Raw genomic sequence first — 17,844 nt, 5'->3', positions numbered from 1 at the left:
TGTTTAATTCTGATTTTATTACGTTATTTTTAATCTTTTCCTGCAAAATAATAAATGAAATAAAAGTGAAAAATGTGTGTTATTGTAAGTTTTAATGCTTTCACAAAGTAATAAAACTATTTGTGCAGCATCATGCATGATGTACATAAGATAAGTATAACATTGACTTTGATGCATTATTAGTTTTTGTGCACCATCAGATTTGAACTTTTTCGCCCTTTCATACTGTTGGTGGATGAAATTTCCCCATTGACTTCCATTGTAACCACATTTTTTGATCGCACAGCCATTACAGTATAAAAAGATGCATTCTGGTCTGTAGGGAAGAGGTCAAATTAGTCATTTTTAATTGTTGACCACCTCATGACACAATTTACCCACTATAGGCCTATGAATGAAATGCTGGTCATAAAGCAAGTATGAAAAAAAATTCTAAATGCTTCAGTAATACTAGTTTTCATTTTCCCTGAAAAAACAAAACTCAGAAAACCAAATGCATATTGAGGGTGCATGGTTGGTTTTCTGTTTCATTTTGTTGGTGTCGGTGACACTGCTTATAAAATTGGTATTTAAAATCTTAAAATTCTAAAAAATATTTAAATATTTAGTAGTTTTGACCAGAAGTGAGGCTAATTAACATATTTATGCAAAAAAAGTTGAAAAAATATTTATCTGATATATTTTTACAGCGGTTTTTGTTAGTGGCTGTTTTCAGCCACCAACAGTAATTCCAACGGTACTGAAACAGAGTTTATTCCAGATAGATTTTCCTTTTCTAACCACCCAGCGTTCATTGAATATAATTTACTCTACTAAGTTGCCTTACTTGGCAGTTATCTCCCTGGATGCCCAACAGGCATTTGATCAAATTGAATGGAAGTACATGTTTGCTACTATTCTTGCCCCAAATCCTCCGTTTTGACTAATCATGACAGGTCTCCCCCTTTCTCACTGCACCATGAAACCTCTTTAGTGTAGTGCTGTGTGCTTGCCAGGGAGGAGTAAACAAAATCAAATTCAAATATCACCACTAGCACAGTAACGTTACCATTTTTTTAAACAAATGTAGACTACAGTTTATGTAGTGTGGGAGAGAAGGTCAGCCGTTTGGCGTTGTTGTGGGTGTGGCGGAGCTTCGGTACCGGGACCACGGTGTTCCGACCCGCACAGGGAAGTTAGTTTCAGTCGGTTCACACCGGACGCCGAAGCGTGCAAAGCGGCTCGCCCTCGAAAATCGCGCGCTAGCCGCAGCCTTCCAGTTCACACCAGATGCTCATTTCTCTGTGCCGGTCGACAAGGCCTCTGCCCCTCAGCTGTGTATGTGTAGCCTGTGTCGTTGTGTGTCGGTGTGTGTGTGTGTGTGTGTGTCTGTCGGTGTAGGCTATGTGTACCCTGAACGTATATAGGTCATCTATATACACCTAAGGTGTGTCGGTGTGTGTGTGGGTACCCTTTGTGTATATATGTGTGTCGATGTGTGTGTGTTTTCATCTCTGTCGCGTTCTGTTTAGATAAATAAACACAAATAGGCAACAAACGCACATGGAGAGGGCTATGGTATTTGTCAATCTCGGTGTTTTATTTTGAAAATTGATTTAATTTAGAAAATTGACCGGATTCTCTCGTTGTTTCATGTGTGACTTCCTGCCAAGATTGACGCGATCGCTCGCGGCTCGCGCCCAAAACAGACCATACGCCGAAACGATCGCTGCAGAGCGCGAGCAATCCCGGCGCCACTGATGTGAACTACACCTAAGGATCCACACAGATTTAATTTATTTTGACAATGTAACGAGAGTCGGGGTCCTTATCTCTGTATTTTCTAAAGGATTTCTCCTTTGCCACTGAATTTAAAGCTCAATACAGGAATACAGTTAACAAGAGTGATATTATAACAACCTGGTGTGTTGATTTATGTGTCTATATTTTGAAATTGTTGCCTTAATTGTGTGTTTTTTCACTGTCCTCCATTCAGCCTGAAGCAGATGGTCAACTGTCCACACTTACCCCGCTCTCAGCAATTAAAGGTATTTACCTAATGCTTCATACACTGAATAATCATTCAATATTTGTATTAGTTCCATGGGTTTGGGTAACAGAAATACATTAATGTTACTACAGTGGGATTATGATAAAACCAATTCCATTGTTAAACGGATCAAGTTAATTTATTCCAATTTTGGACTGTTTAAAATAAATCATTGTACATGGCAGTTTGTGACTGTTCATCGCACACTTCGACCTGACTGTTAAAAAATAATTAATTGTACATCTTTATTTATGACTGTTTAAAAAAATAATTCAAAGCACATTTTTGGTTTGTGACTAAAAAATTCATTGTATATTTCAATTTCACTATTTAAAAAATCTTTCATTTCATTTAAAAATAATTTATTGCACATTTTAGTTTGTCAATGTTAAAATGATTCATTGCAGATTTTTAATTTGTGTTTAAAACAATTAATTGTACATTTTAATTTGTGACTATTTAGGAAAAAAATTTAACTTTTTTTTAAACATAAGTGCTTAATGCTGAAATTATCATGTCTTTTCAGGTCAACCAGAGCAGTGCTCCCTAATGCAGTGGACTTGTAAGTACTGCACATTTTTTGCTGAAAAGAGAGGCTACTTGCTTAAGCATTACCGCTTAAAACATGGATTTCACACTCGGACATCCCCACTCCCATGCCTTCATAAGGAATGCCTCTGCACATTTAAATCTTTTAATGCACTCAAAGTACTCCTTTCAACATGGCACACTCAAAAGGATGCAGGCAAAAGTGGAGAAACTGCATTTCACTGTCAGTTGTGCGACTTTGTGGAGCCTTGCACAGAAGCAGACTTCTTTACCCATTTGCGAAGACATCTTAAGCTGAGGCAAATGGTTGCCTGCCCATATCAGGACTGTAACTTTCAGAGTAGTGTTTATTCTACCTTTACTGCACACAAAAGCAAAGAGCATCAGATGCACAACAAGACACCATTAAAACAGGAAATTGTTTCAATAAGTAGTGACCCTGAAGTTGATGATATTGACTGTGAAGTTGCTGAGCAAAATGAAGATGTGGAGGACTTAGAGAATCAGTTGGAACGCAGTGTAGCTGCTCTTTTCCTGAAAATGTCATCAATTCTTAACATCTCTGAAACTGACCTGCAAGAGGTCATAGATCAGATCAACCAAATTTATTTGTTATCACAGCCATTGCTACATTCTTCTATTCGAAAAATTCTACATACGCATTGTGCAAATGTTGATGATGCTTTAGTGAATGAGATAGCTCAAGTGGTCATTGAGAATAATGTATTCCTCAAATTCACTTCTGATGAGGGATCGTTGTCAACTGCTAACAGACGAAAATCATACATTTCAAGGGAATTCTCTTTGGTTATGCCAGTTGAATTTGTCCTAGAAAACAAGCAGAATGTTGTGTATGTCCCCATACTAAAAATGCTGCAAACATTACTGAGCAATAGAGAAATTCTGGAAAAGACCATGTCACATGAGGCAACTTTGTCAGAGAAATACCAATCTTACAGAGATGGTGCCCGCTTCAAAGACAGTGCTTTCTTGAATGAGGAAGAATTCAGGATCGCTCTCCAACTGTATATTGATGATTTTGAGGTGGCTAACCCCTTGGGAACCTCCAGAAAAAAGCACAAACAAACTGCCATCTACTGGACACTTGGCAATTTACACCCTAAATATCGCTCGTCTCTTCATTCCATTCAGCTTGCTCTGCTTTGCAAGGCCAATGACATCAAAGACCAGGGTTATGCCAAAATTCTTCACCCTCTTATTCAGGACCTTGTTTTTCTTGAGCAACAAGGCATATATGTTGAACAGTTGGGAGCCACTGTTAAGGGCACAGTGTTATTTGTTGCAGCAGACAATCTGGCTGCCCACTCTTTGGGAGGGTTCTTTGAAAGCTTCAGAGTTACCCAAGTTTGTCGATTCTGTATGGCCAAGCGGGAGGAAATGCAGGACAAAGAAGTACGGACAGGCTTATTTCAACAAAGAACAAAAGAAAACCATGACAAACATGTGCAAGAGGTGTCACAGGATTCAACCAAGGCTCAACAATACGGTGTGAAAGGAAGCTGTCCACTTACTGAAAGCTTGCAACATTTTCATGTCGTTGATGGTTACCCTCCAGGCATTCTACATGATCTTCTGGAGGGTATTGTTCCAGTAGAGTTGGCTCTGTGCTTAAAGGCACTGATATCGAAGGGAACTATCTCCCTTGAGGCCCTGAATGATGCTATTAAACAGTTCCCATACACATTTGCAGACAGAGCAAATCAACCCCAGCTCATTCCAAAGACCTTCTCCTCAAAGTCAACAATTGGAGGAAATGGTCACGAAAATTGGACTCTTCTCCGACTTCTACCATTATTAATTGGTCAACACATTCCAGACGGTGATGAAACCTGGGAGGTTTTAATGACCTTAAAAGATGTGGTGGAATTGGCAATGTCCACAAGCTTTACAGAAGAGTCTTTGTGCTTTCTTGATAGCAAAATCTCTGACCATAGACACTTGTTTCAGAAGGTTTTCCCGGGTGAAAAGCTACGACCAAAGGACCACTACGTTGAGCATTACCCTCAGCTCATTCAAACCTTTGGTCCTCTATCTGATGTGTGGACAATGCGTTTTGAGGGGAAACACAAGTTCTTCAAGAAAGTTGTGCATCACTCTCACAACTTTAAAAACATTCCCCTGACTTTAGCAAACAGACATCAGAAAATGATGGCCTTCCATCTAGCTGCCACAACTTTTTTTAAGCCATCTATTGAAATTCACAAAGTGAAGTCTGTGATGGTTTCCTCATTTTCAGAAAATGTGCAGAACTGGCTCAATCAAAGAAACAACCAGCTGAACACAGTCTTTGTAGCTTCCTCTGTCATCATTGATGGCATCAAGTACAGTTCTGACATGGTCATTTCTGTTGGATCTTGCGCAGGGCTCCCAGAGTTCAGACAAATCTCAAAGATTGTTGTTATAAACACAGATGTAGCATTTGTCTGCAGACTGATGACCTCATGGTATGATGAGCATCTTAGAGTGTATGACCTCTGCAGCAGCCATTTGCCCATCTTCTCAGTCACCCAGTTGTCAGATTTGAACAATGAATGATCCTCTGTCACTTTACAGAGTTCATGGCAAACAGCTTGTTACACTCAAACGGTACATATTATGCCAAGTGGATTAAACACTGAGATGTTGCATGTCTCAAGATGATCTCATTTTTTCACAGGAGGTGACATCGAGATGGACCAAAGATTGATGCTCCGAGTTGTCATTGATGAAGATGATATAAGGATGCTGACCCTAAATGATAGACCGGATTCCATTGAAGAACTAAAAACACAGCTGCGGGATAAGCTGTCACTGCAGTACGACTTCAAACTCCAATATGAAGATCCAGATTTCAGTAATGCGCTATGCAATTTGACTGAAGTAACAGATTTGCCTGCAAGAGCTACACTGAAAGTAATTCCTCTTGTGACTCTCGAGTTGACCGCCCTGTCTTCACCCACCGAAGAATCAGACTGCAGCACAGTAGACACTGAGATCTTGTCCCCTGCTGAATTGTCACCTTCGCTTAGAAAACAGTGGCCAGAGTTCTTCGACATACCCAATTTCTCAGTGGATGTAGAGTACAGGCTGAGACAGGCAGACCTTTCATTCATGAAAGACCGTCTCCCAATTACTCCATCACAAGACATGAAACATGACATACTTGAAAAGCTCGCCAAAACAATGTACAGTTTCAAGGCGCACCCGAACGATGACGACTTCAGCAGTGTCGCAAAATCACTGATAAGTAAGCACCCCAGTCTCACTGAACCTGGTCCCCAGCCAGGGTGGTATGGCTGGAAAAATAGCATAAAATTCAAGATGGCAAACTATCGTACAAAGCTACGAAAAGCAGGATGTGATGATGTAATGATAAATGGGGGTAAAAGAAGTAAACTTAATCCAGATGGAGAATCATCCAGCAAGAATGTCAAGCGACCAAAAAGAGGTGAAGCCAATTATCTGCCTAATTTACCTGACGGACATGATGAAAGAAGCCTTGAAAATGCCAGGAAGATTGTCATCGAGGAAATGAAGAAAAAAAAAACCAATGCCACTCTAGTCTCGCGAATGATGGACCAAACATTCCCACTGTGCAGAAGGGATGATCTGGAGATCAAGATGGCGCCTGTGTGTACGGCCTGCCGTCTGTCTCTGCCAGCATTGTGTGTGTTTGCGCTGTTTTTGTCTCTTGTTACCCAATATGTCAACTCTCTACTGGTGTACGATCGCCAAACACTGATGGATCTTCAACTTTCTACCCAAGATCTGGTGAAGTCAGATGATACGGGACATAAAACTTTGCCCCCGTTTCTATCGGGGATCCCAGCTCACCTTTGCCGCGCCCTAGCTCCACCTCTCCGGCGTAAGCGTCCCCGCCGCCGGGGTAAACGCAGCGGTCAGCTGGTGAGGCTGAAGGCCTGCATGGCGCGTTTTTCTACGGCTTCCTGGACCCTGTTTGGAGCGATGCCTCGCGTCTCCTGGCTGGTACCCGTTGTCGGCCCGGATGAAGTGTTCCAGACCCGCGGCCCCTGCTCTCCCCGTCCCTGCCGGCGCGGAGTGAATCTGTGTAACCTGCGGCCTCTGAGTCGGGCTCCCCGGACAGCTGACGCCGCGGAACCGCCGGTTCCTGTCAGGATTGGCCTGGTTAACGCTAGATCGCTAGCGAATAAAACTTTTGTTCTTAAGGATTTCTTCACGTCCCGAGGATTGGACTTTCTCTGTGTGACTGAGACCTGGCTGAGTGTTGGTGAGTCCAGCGCTTTCACTGAACTTTTACCTCCGAACTGCTGCTATTTTAACTCCCCGCGGACATCGGGCCGAGGTGGAGGAACTGCCACTGTTTTTAAGAGTCACTATAAATGTAAGCAGCTATCGTTACCATCCTCGTTCACCAGCTTTGAACTGAGCCTATTTGAACTTTGTCGCTCTCACACAGTGTTGTGTGCAGTGGTCTATCGGCCTCCCAATTACAATAAGGACTTTTTAAATGAGTTCTCTGATTTCCTGGCAGAAATCATGCCTAAATATGATCGTGTCCTTATTGTTGGAGATTTTAATGTTCATGTGTGTTGTCCTGATAAGCCAATGGCAAAGGACTTTTTAAGCCTCATTGACTCTTTTAATCTTGTGCAGTCTGTGTCTGGTCCCACACAAGAACGCGGACACACACTTGATCTTGTTTTATCTTTTGGTTTGCCTGTTTTTAATTTGGAAGTTTGTGACGCAGTATTTTCTGATCATATGCCTGTAGTTTTTGAGGTTGCCCTTGCTTGTAAAACAGTCAAACCTCGCGCTGCTGCCCGACCTTGTCGCATTATTAACCCTTCCACTGCTGTTCAGTTCTCAGCCGTTTTCAGTCAGACTCATAACTGTGTCACTGAGTGTTTGGACAAAGATACGGAGGAGCTCAGCTCATGGCTGCAATCCACCTGCCAATCCATTTTAGACATCGTGGCTCCGTTAAAAACCAGGCAGTCTAGGATTAAATCTGAACCCTGGCTGAATGACACAACCCGTGCTGTCAGACGCGAGTGCCGTAGAGCTGAGCGGAAGTGGAAAAGGGACAAACTGCAGGTGTCATTTCAAATTTTAAGGGACTGCTGGCGTCATTATCAAACAACTGTGAAAGCTGCTAAAAGAAAACATTTTTCTGATATTATTCTGTCCAACTGTCATAAGCCTCGTGTCTTGTTTAAGACCATTGACTCTGTTCTTAATGCCCCACAGACTGTCTGTATTGAGTCCTCCCCTGCTGTGTGTGAAAATTTCCTTCACTTTTTTATTGATAAGGTTTCCTCCACTAGGGCTTTAATCTCACCCTCTGCGTCTGACACTTCAGTCTCTGTGTCCTGCTCTGCTGTCTTTAACAGGTTTGAGCCTGTAACTCTGTTGTTGTTACAGAAGACTGTTGGTCAGTTGAAGCCCTCAGGTTCTCCGAATGATGTGGTCCCTCCTCGACTTTTTAAAGAGGTTCTCCCCACTATAGGGTCCTCTGTTCTGACACTTATCAATAGTAGTTTGTCCTCAGGTGTGGTCCCTAAAAATCTCAAACATGCAGTAGTACAACCTTTGATTAAAAAACCAGGCCAAGATACTACTGTTCTCTCAAATTACAGACCAATCTCTAAATTGCCTTTTATCTCAAAAATCCTTGAGAAGATAGTTTGCAGCCAATTAATGGTTTTTCTGGATGAGCACAACATTCTTGAGGTCTTCCAATCTGGTTTTAAAACCTTGCACAGCACCGAATCAGCTCTTTTAAGAGTTTTTAATGATATCTTTTTAGCCACTGATGCCGGTGACTGTGTTATTCTTGTGCTTTTAGATTTAACTGCTGCATTTGACACAGTGGACCATGAACTTTTAATCTCTCGTTTGGAACAGTGGGTGGGTATCAGGGGTGTAGCACTGGAGTGGTTCAGGTCATACTTGGCTGATCGAACTTTTTGTGTCAGCCTTGGTGACTCTGTGTCCTCCTCTGCTCATCTCTCATGTGGGGTCCCACAGGGCTCAGTTTTAGGGCCTCTTCTCTTCTCTCTCTACTTGCTTCCACTTGGTTCCATACTGAGAAATCATGGTATCTCATTCCACTGTTACGCAGATGACAGTCAGATTTATGTCCCTCTCAAAAAGAAAGACTCCTATTCTGTCAAACCGCTACTCAGGTGTCTTGATGACATAAAGGCCTGGATGGCTTTAAACTTTTTAAATTTTAATGAGAAAAAGACAGAGGTGATGGTTTTTGGTGGCACCTCTGGGGCTCCCCCTGTAGATCTGGGTTCCCTGGCCCAGTTCATTAAGCCAACTGTCACTAATCTTGGGGTTAAAGTAGATGCTGATCTCAAGCTCGACTGTCAAATCAGGTCAGTTGTTAAGTCAAGCTTTTTCCAATTGAGGCAACTTGCCAAAATTAAACCGATTCTTTCAAAACAGCACTTTGAAACAGTAATCCACGCCTTTGTGACCACTAGGCTGGATTACTGTAATGCACTTTATGTGGGGGTTAGTGGGTCCTCTGTCGCTCGTCTTCAGATGGTGCAAAATGCTGCGGCACGTCTTTTAACTGGCACACATAAGCACGAGCACATTTCCCCCATTTTAGCCTCACTTCACTGGTTGCCCATCCATTTTAGGATCAATTTTAAAATTCTTTTATTTACTTTTAAATCCCTAAATGGTCTCGCCCCGCCCTACCTCTCCGAACTGCTGCAGCCTTATACACCCCTCCGCTCTCTCAGGTCAGCTGATCAGCTGCTCCTGAGTGTACCTAAAACTAAGCGAAAGCTCAGAGGTGACCGTGCCTTTGCTGTAGCAGCTCCTAAACTGTGGAATGATCTGCCTCTCCACATCAGACAGGCCTCCTCGCTGCCTGTTTTTAAATCACATCTTAAAACCCATCTCTTCTCCCTGGCTTTTAACATCATGTGAGATGTTGAATGTATTGTATGTATGTGCATATGTATGTGTGTATGTATATGTATATATATATATATTTGTTTTAATTTTATTTTTCTATTGCTTTAAATTGTATAGTTGTTTTATGTCATTTAATCTCTTCTTGTATTTTATTTCTGTACAGCACTTTGGTCCACTGCGGTTGCTTATAAAGTGCTTTACAAATAAAGTTGGATTGGATTGGATTGGAAGGGAGATAGTGACACAGGAGCCTGCTGTGCAGAGCACGGTTGAAAGTTGGCCAGCACTTTTCAATGAGAGACAGGTAAGCTACTTGTTCGTTTTGGCCTGCCTTCCCCCATTAAGTTTCCAGCAGATTAAATGTCAGTCAGAACATATCAATGCTGTGAGGTGGAATATTAAAACACATCATCCTCAAAAAATTACTCTTGTACTATATACAAATCAGTAAAATGTTTTCAATGTCAGTATGTGTACTAATGTTATTTGTTTAATAATATAAGTAGTAATGTATTATTCACCATAGTTTCATATGTTAAGCTCTTTAATTTTCTACAGTATTAATTGAATGACAGTCAGTTTAATGTTGCTATCCCTCTCCCTCCTTCCACTCTCCATTTTTTCAGGTCTTTGCTGAGTTTAATCGCGTCGCCAGTAGGAACCTTGAAGGAGACTTCTATGAAGCCCTAGACCAACACACCCCACGCTTCATCGAGCTTTTCAAGTCCAAAAAAGGAACTACAGGACAAAAACTGACAGACTTGATGCAGCACATCAACTGCCTGGTAAGGATTTTGTAATTTACACTCCAGTAATAACGGGTGGTGGCAATGCACCTAAGGCCTGTTTCACATACCATTCACACTGCCTTCCTCTCTGCTGTGTTGCTGCATGCTGCTGTGGAGAGCAAGTGAGACAGATGTACCCTTGGTGACCGTACCAGTGATGTGTACCCATAAATACACTAACTAAATCACTTCAACAATTAAATCATGTTTTTTAAAATCCTTTCACAACACCTATACCAGTTGTTGTGGACTACTCATCTCAACATGTTTTTGTTCAATTTCAACAGGTTTTTATGTGTCTCTCAGTCTGTCATTCTTTGTAACAAGAAAGTCCAACAGTATGGTAGTTTGCACATTTCAAGTGAGTGCTCAATGAAATGCATGCACAAGGGCATTTTATTTTAAATTTAATTGAAATGTTGAGTTTGTATAAAAACAAAGAAAATGTTTACAGGGAAATTGGGATGTGTAAAATTAGGTATTTAAATGTTACCAATTATACTAATAAAACTTAAAGCCCTGTCTCTATTATGAGGCTATGAACTATTAGAGAAAATATAGAAAAGTATATCAACACATACCCCCCACCCCACCCCTCAAAATGCTACGAAGTTCTTAACTTGTATCTATTCTCTCTCTGTATTTTTAGTCGCCAGATGTGACGGCACTTCGCTCTGTTGTCCTCAGAGGCCTTCCTATTGTGCTTGGTGATGACTCCAGTGAGGTCTACAAGACTTGCTTTGTAAGTAACATATTGAAAGGAAGAAAGAAACATATTGATCTCAAGTTATTGACAAATCATATTTGATACGTTTGATAGTGTTGTCAAATATTTAAAATTACTGCTGTCAAAATTATCGCGTTAGCGGGCGATAATTAATTTTTAGAATTAGTGCCGTTAAAAATTTTCACGCATTTGACGCATGCGCAGAATGACCCGCCCCATACATCCCATAATACCACTCAGAAGTGCAGTGACGCGCAGTGAGCAGAGCGGATGCATGCGTGCGGTGAATGTAAACATGGAGGAAGAGCAGGTTGGCCCTCTGGATGGGGAATTTCAGTTTAAAAAGAATACAGATGGAACAATAAATAAGCAGATAGTAATTTGCAGCGACTGGCTAGAGCACATGTGGCCACATCTGGCCCGCGATTCAATTATATACGGCCCGCGAGATAATTTCACGTGTCTATTATGAATGGCCCGTCGGTAAATAGCACTCCCACCACTCATACTACAAGTCCCACAATGCACTGCGTCAGCTGCCGCGCAACTCGAGAAATTAATCAGCTCGCAGTCACGAAGACGCGAGCTTCTGTCAAACGACAATGTAAACAGGTTTGTCTGTTTAGGCAACTGACTCTATGCAAAGAAACACAAGTATATGAGGAGGGAGATGAGCTGCAGCTCCACCTGAAACCAGGTAAAAATAAAAATAAGACTGACCCACAGCAGAGAGAGGGAGAGGGAGAGAGATAAAAAAAACTTTTTATGATCATGAATCTTAATATTAATGTACACTTATGTGGTGCGCGATTTATTTATTTTTTTGCTCCAAGTCTGATTTGTGTACTTTTAAATACTTAATTGCTGCATTATTGTAAGTCATGATGAAGAGGACAGACTCTGTCTTGTCAGTGTGCAGTTTAACCTTTTCCTAAAATACTGCTGGTTCTGTGGTGTTACATTTTAAATCTGAAGCCTGCAGTGCACCATAGAAGCTACAGTTGACTTTTCTGTTGAAGTTCTCAGTGCGTTTTGGCCTCAATGTTAAATTGAGCAGGTCAATATGTTCATCTGTACCTGATGGACTGATGGGTTTGTAATATTATTATATGAGCAGACTTTTATGCCAAATGCAGTGCCATTGAGGGGTTGCATGATTAAAGTGTGCGATATCTTGTGTGCAGACAAAAGCAAGCATTTTCAAATGTAACCCCCACCTGGATATGTGAGTTGAAATATTCTGAGCTGAAATATTCTCGTTTTCCTTTGTTATTGTTAAAGAAAAAAAAAATATTTTAAATCTTATTTATTTTATTGAGGAAAAAGTTATTGCAGTCTGGCTGTTCAAATTCATATTTCTGAATTAAACATAATCAGTTTTAGACAGTTTAATAAATGTTAATCCTGTTTGGCCCGCGACTTAGACTGTGTTTTAAACTTTGGCCCCTTCTGTGATTGAGTTTGACACCCCTGGGCTAGAGATGAGTAGAGAAGAGGGCCACATTTAAATGTACACACACACACGCACACGCACACACACACACACACACACACACACACACAGAGAGAGAGAGAGAGAGACAGCAGAAGAAACATTTGATTTATATGGTGAAGCTCAAAGCAGGTAGATTTAGCCTGATGTTCTGGTTTTGAATTTTTAATTAGAAAAAAAAAAGAGTGGCCCTGTTGTGCTAGTTTGAAGAGGGGGAAAAATACTGTGCTGTTACTGAAAGAAAGAAAGAAAAAGTCTTGTTGATTTTGAAGAGAAAAAAAGAATACTGTCTAAGAAATAAATAATGTTCTTGAACAATATTAATGCCATTCAGTGTGGATTTATGGTTGTAATGAACAAATACAGTATGTTGCTGTACAGTATATATCCGCCTTGTGTCATTTCTTTCCATTCTAACAATAATTTACAGAAAAATATGACATATTTTGGGGATAATTTGAATTGCGATTAATTACGATTAATTAATTTTTAAGCTGTAATTAACTCGATTAAAATTTTTAATCGTTTGACAGCCCTATTTAAAATACACTTATTTTCAGTTGATCAGAATCAGGTGGATTCTAATCTCACTCATAAATGATCAGAATCCCTAAATTAGTACATAATGTAATTAAATTAAGGATGTGAATTCCCCAATCTCACACTTCCAGTCTACAGAATTTCCCAAAAGAAGACCAGATTCAAAAGGTAGTTGTTTGTGCTTCTTTTGCAGGATACAGCGAAGGAAGAAGCACTTGCCTCAGTGACAGTTGGGGTGCTGACGGTGGTCAACGAAGATGCTCAGCAGCAGGGTCTAAATGCAGTGCACCTCCAGCCCATTTCCACTGCCATCATACTTGAGGGAAGTACTGTCATGGACAATGTTAGAGACTTTCCCCAGGCAGTCTGCCTCATGTTTGGACTTATGTATGCTCTTCACTTAGCTTACCCAAAATGCATGGCGAACAACTCAGATTCATTCAAGCAGTCATGCTTGGATTGGGAAGCAAAACACTCCCTCCAAAACTGCTTAGTTTGAAAAACAAACTACTGGGGTAGGCAAGTTGATACAGTGCAAAAACCTTTTCCCCTCTTCAAAATAGAGTCCCAGATGTCCCAGCATTACCTGTATAAAAGAAAATTGACTTAAATTCACCCAAACCCATTTGGTGTGAGCAACTTAACAAAAAGATTATATTTCATTCTCAATAGGAGACACGGAAATATCAGCAATATTAGTATGTCCACACTGCACAGGCATCTCGCTTCACTTACAGCTCCTGCAAGATAATAATCCCAATAATTTAAAATGCCTATGTAGTGTTGACACACCAATATTATTGTTTTAGTAATATCAATAGTTTCCTGTGTCTCATACCAAGAAAGAATTGTAACCTTTTTTTTAAATAAATGTATGTGCTTTTTAAATGTATGTGCTTTTGTACAAGTAATGCCAACACATCCAGGACTCTTATTTTGAAGAGAGGAAGAACAGGAAATATTTGTTGTTAATGTGCATTCGTCATGTTTCAGGTTGTTACTTTGGTCTTCAAAAAGTATAGGCACCCAAGATAACCCTAAGCTACAGAACTAAAAATGATTAGTTCAGAAAGATTCTCTGAAAGGGTTTAGTTCTTAATAATAATATTCTCTCTTGCAATTATTTCAGGAACATAATTTTTTTATATGTTGTGCATTTTTGTTGAGAGGCTATTTCTTTGATATTTTTCTTGTCTAAAACTGGAACATGTTCCCAGGTAGTTCAATTGTTTGAGCTAATGTTTATTCAAAAAATGTAGTGGAGACTCAAAACTGACTTGTTCGGCTGAGAAGTTGTCGTTTTCGATTATACTGCCTCGTATGTTGACATCTGTTGGCTGTTGCAGCAAGGCACACCTGGATTGAATAGTTTGATGAATAAAAATTCATAAAAGATTGTTAAGTAGGTTTGTAATCAAACTATTGATTGTTCACTTTTATACTGAGCATTAACAAAACACTCTTCAGCCTGTCAAGAGCCAATGTCTTCTGTTAAATGCATTGTTGAGCATTTTAAAATAAATTTTAATTCCACTGAGTTAATCCATTAAGTGTTCTCCCTTCATTGTGTGTGTGTGTGTTTTTTTTAAATGAAATTAACATGTGCTGTTGTAATTCTTTTAGGTCAAGAAACTTTTAGCACAGAGCCAGGGATACCTTTATGAACCTGAATAAACAGATGCCGAACTTCATCAGATGGAGTTGGAACGGGCAGAGAGAGAGGAAGGACAGAGAAGTGGTCCAAGCTGAAGTTGGACCCACAGCTGTAGCCATGAGAGACAGTTGTGGGTCCAACTTCAGCTTGGACCACCTCTCTCTCTCTCTCTCTCTCTCTCTCTCTCTCTCTCTCTCCCCCTCTCTCTCAGAGAAAATAGTGCCAAGCGATTGTGAGGTCAGAATTTTTTCGTGGACAATGGTTTTGTGATGCCAATGTTTCACTCTTGAACGCATATTGTTTTGAGAAGCTAAACGCTTTATTTTTATGACCTCAGCCAACTAGCTGAACTAGCCTCGTCAACACCAAACCAGGCCCATGTGTTTACTTTTTACGCTAATCCTTCCCTCGCTCCTTGAGTTGAACCTGAGTACAGTGGCCAAGTGTGGCTCTCACAAAGTTAGATTACATTAAGTTGACCTGAATATGATGGATGAGCAACACTAAAGCGAATTAAGCTATCACTTGAGTACTGGAAGCTCACAATAAATAAGTTACTGTAATCTAATTCATTCAAGTTAATTTAAGTACTCCATACTAAAAATAAACAAGTTACTCTAATCCAATTATTTAGAATAATTTGAGTACTGCAAACTCAAAATAAGCAAGTTACTATAATCCAATTATTTAGGATAATTTGAGTACTGCAAACTCAAAATAAGCAAGTTACTATAATCCAATTATTTAGAATAATTTGAGTACTGCAAACTCTAAATAAACAAGTTACTATAATCCACTTATTTAGGTTAATTTAAGTACTGCACACTCATAATAATTAAGTAAATCCAATGTAATTCATCTAAGTCAACATAAATTACTTTTTGTGAGGCAGCAAGTTTGCATATTTTTTTTAAGTAAAGTCAACTTATTATGTTTTACAGTGTAGAAACCCTAAATTTCTTTTTAAACTTAATATTTTGGATTTGGGGACTAAAACTATGATAGATAAATGGAAATTTCTCTCTCTTTCTTTAATCGGATGCGTTAATATTATTAAGATGCTAGTATTCCCCAAATTTATTTCTCTCTTTCAACATGTCCCGATTTTTCTTACATCTTCGTTCTTTAAAATATGCCCTTCATTTGGGCTAACGAAGGTGGCCAGGGCTTTCTTGTCTGTCTTCCAACATTATTACTGGGCCTGCAATGCCAGATCATGGGTTTTCTCATCATTCTGCTGCTAGACAGGAGAGCAGTACCTGTCTCAGATGGCCTGAGATTGAGTCTTGTAATGCAGTCTTACTCACTGGAGCCTCTTTAATGGCCTTTTTATTTCGAAGCCAAATCCACTTATCAAATGGCTAAAGGATGACTTTATTTTGCGTAACTCATTTAAGATCCTAAAACAAATCAAAGGTGTGCTGAGCCTCCCAGATTTGTCCATCTATGCTCCTATATGTCAGAACCCCTTTTAAGCCAGGCCAGATGGATGTTGTTTTTTCACACTGGTCAGATAAGGGACTGTCCACTATTAAGGATCTCTATATTAACAACCATCTTGCTTCTTTTGCGTAACTTCAGGTGAAATTTAATCTGCCTCCTGGTCACTTCTTTCGCTATTTGCAAATTAGAAATTTTGTCAGACAGTCACTCCCTCACTTTGATACGATCCCCAAATAACACATTTTTTTAAGCTTACAACTAAAACCCCTACCTCCAAACATTTAATTTCACAATTTGTAGGTCTTTTCTCATCGGCAACCTCCTCTCTCCACATTAAAGAGGCATGGATTAAGGACACTAATAATACTACTGTGTAAATTCCATATTCATGAATGTAAACTTACAAACCTGTCTTGTTTTTATTTCTGCCAGGAAAAAATAAAAACTGCTCTCTTTACCCATTTTTCTTTTTTGGTTTAAACCACAAAAAAAAAAAAAAAGCACTCACTTAAAGGCATACTCCCTCTTGTGGCATGGTTTGGCAACAACTCAGGGTTTTATGTGTGTCATGTCTGAGTATACCTATGCATTACTGGTAGAAAATTAATTATTGATTTTTCAGGGAGTAAAGCAATACGTTTTTGAGTTAACGGGATATTACAACCTTAAAACATTAATTCTGTATTTGCTTTTGACTAAAATCCAATGAATACTATGTCCTACTGGCTTTATTTTTTAATATACGGTAACTTTCACGTTTTGCATAAATGATTTGCAGCAGCATTTCTCATCTTTCTTATAAAACCCAAACTTATTCTACACTTGAGTCTTATGAAAGTTTGGTGATGCAACGCGGTACAATGTCAATTCTGTCACTGTTTTCAGCACCGTCTGTTATGAGCAAATGAAGAGGAGACACAGGAGAGGGAGGAGGGAGGGCTTGTTTTTGTGAGTGAAAAAGCACAGAGCCACAAGTCTGACCCACAGAGACGTCATGTCACTGTGACAACAGGTAACACAGAGCATCAGTTCCTCCTTAATTTTAATTTAGCAATTATTTATTTAAGTATCTGTCAAACCCATTTTGAGGTCCTGACCCAAGGTTGGAAACCACTGCTGTAAGGAGTACATACCAAATTCTGAAACTGAAAAGAAAAGATCTGAAACTGAAACAGAAAGATCCGAAAGTGAAAAAAAGATTTGAAACTATATAAAAAATAATATTCGAATCTGAAAAGATGAACTTTGTTACTGAAAGAAATAGGATCTCAAATATCTAAATATATGAAAGTGAAAAATGAAAATAATTTATTCAAAATAATTACCAGAGTGAATCATAATTATATTTAACCTGAAAAAAACTTTTTGAACACTTATTTTGAATACACTGATGTATTTTTCAAAATTCAAGATCAAAACAGTTTCAAATTTTATTTTTCAAGTTCAAAACATTTGGCCCCAATATAGCTCCATAGGTTTAAAGCTAAAACCCAAAAAGGGCACACTTTGAAGCATATATTCCCTCCTGTAGTATTGAGGGGCAACACTCTTCTCTTCATAAGCTCGATTCTCCTGGCTCTTATTTTGATAGAATTAATTTAACTTCCAGGTCAGATGTCTGCCTTTCAACAGTTTTCAAGTCAACAAGTAAGAAATAAGATAACACCAGTATAATTTACAATACTTATTTGGATGTTTTTATTT

Source organism: Lutjanus erythropterus, chromosome 3 (assembly GCF_056507025.1).
Source record: "Lutjanus erythropterus isolate fLutEry1 chromosome 3, fLutEry1.hap2, whole genome shotgun sequence".
NCBI classification, from domain to species: domain Eukaryota; kingdom Metazoa; phylum Chordata; class Actinopteri; order Lutjaniformes; family Lutjanidae; genus Lutjanus; species Lutjanus erythropterus.
This window is presented reverse-complemented; position numbering follows the sequence as displayed.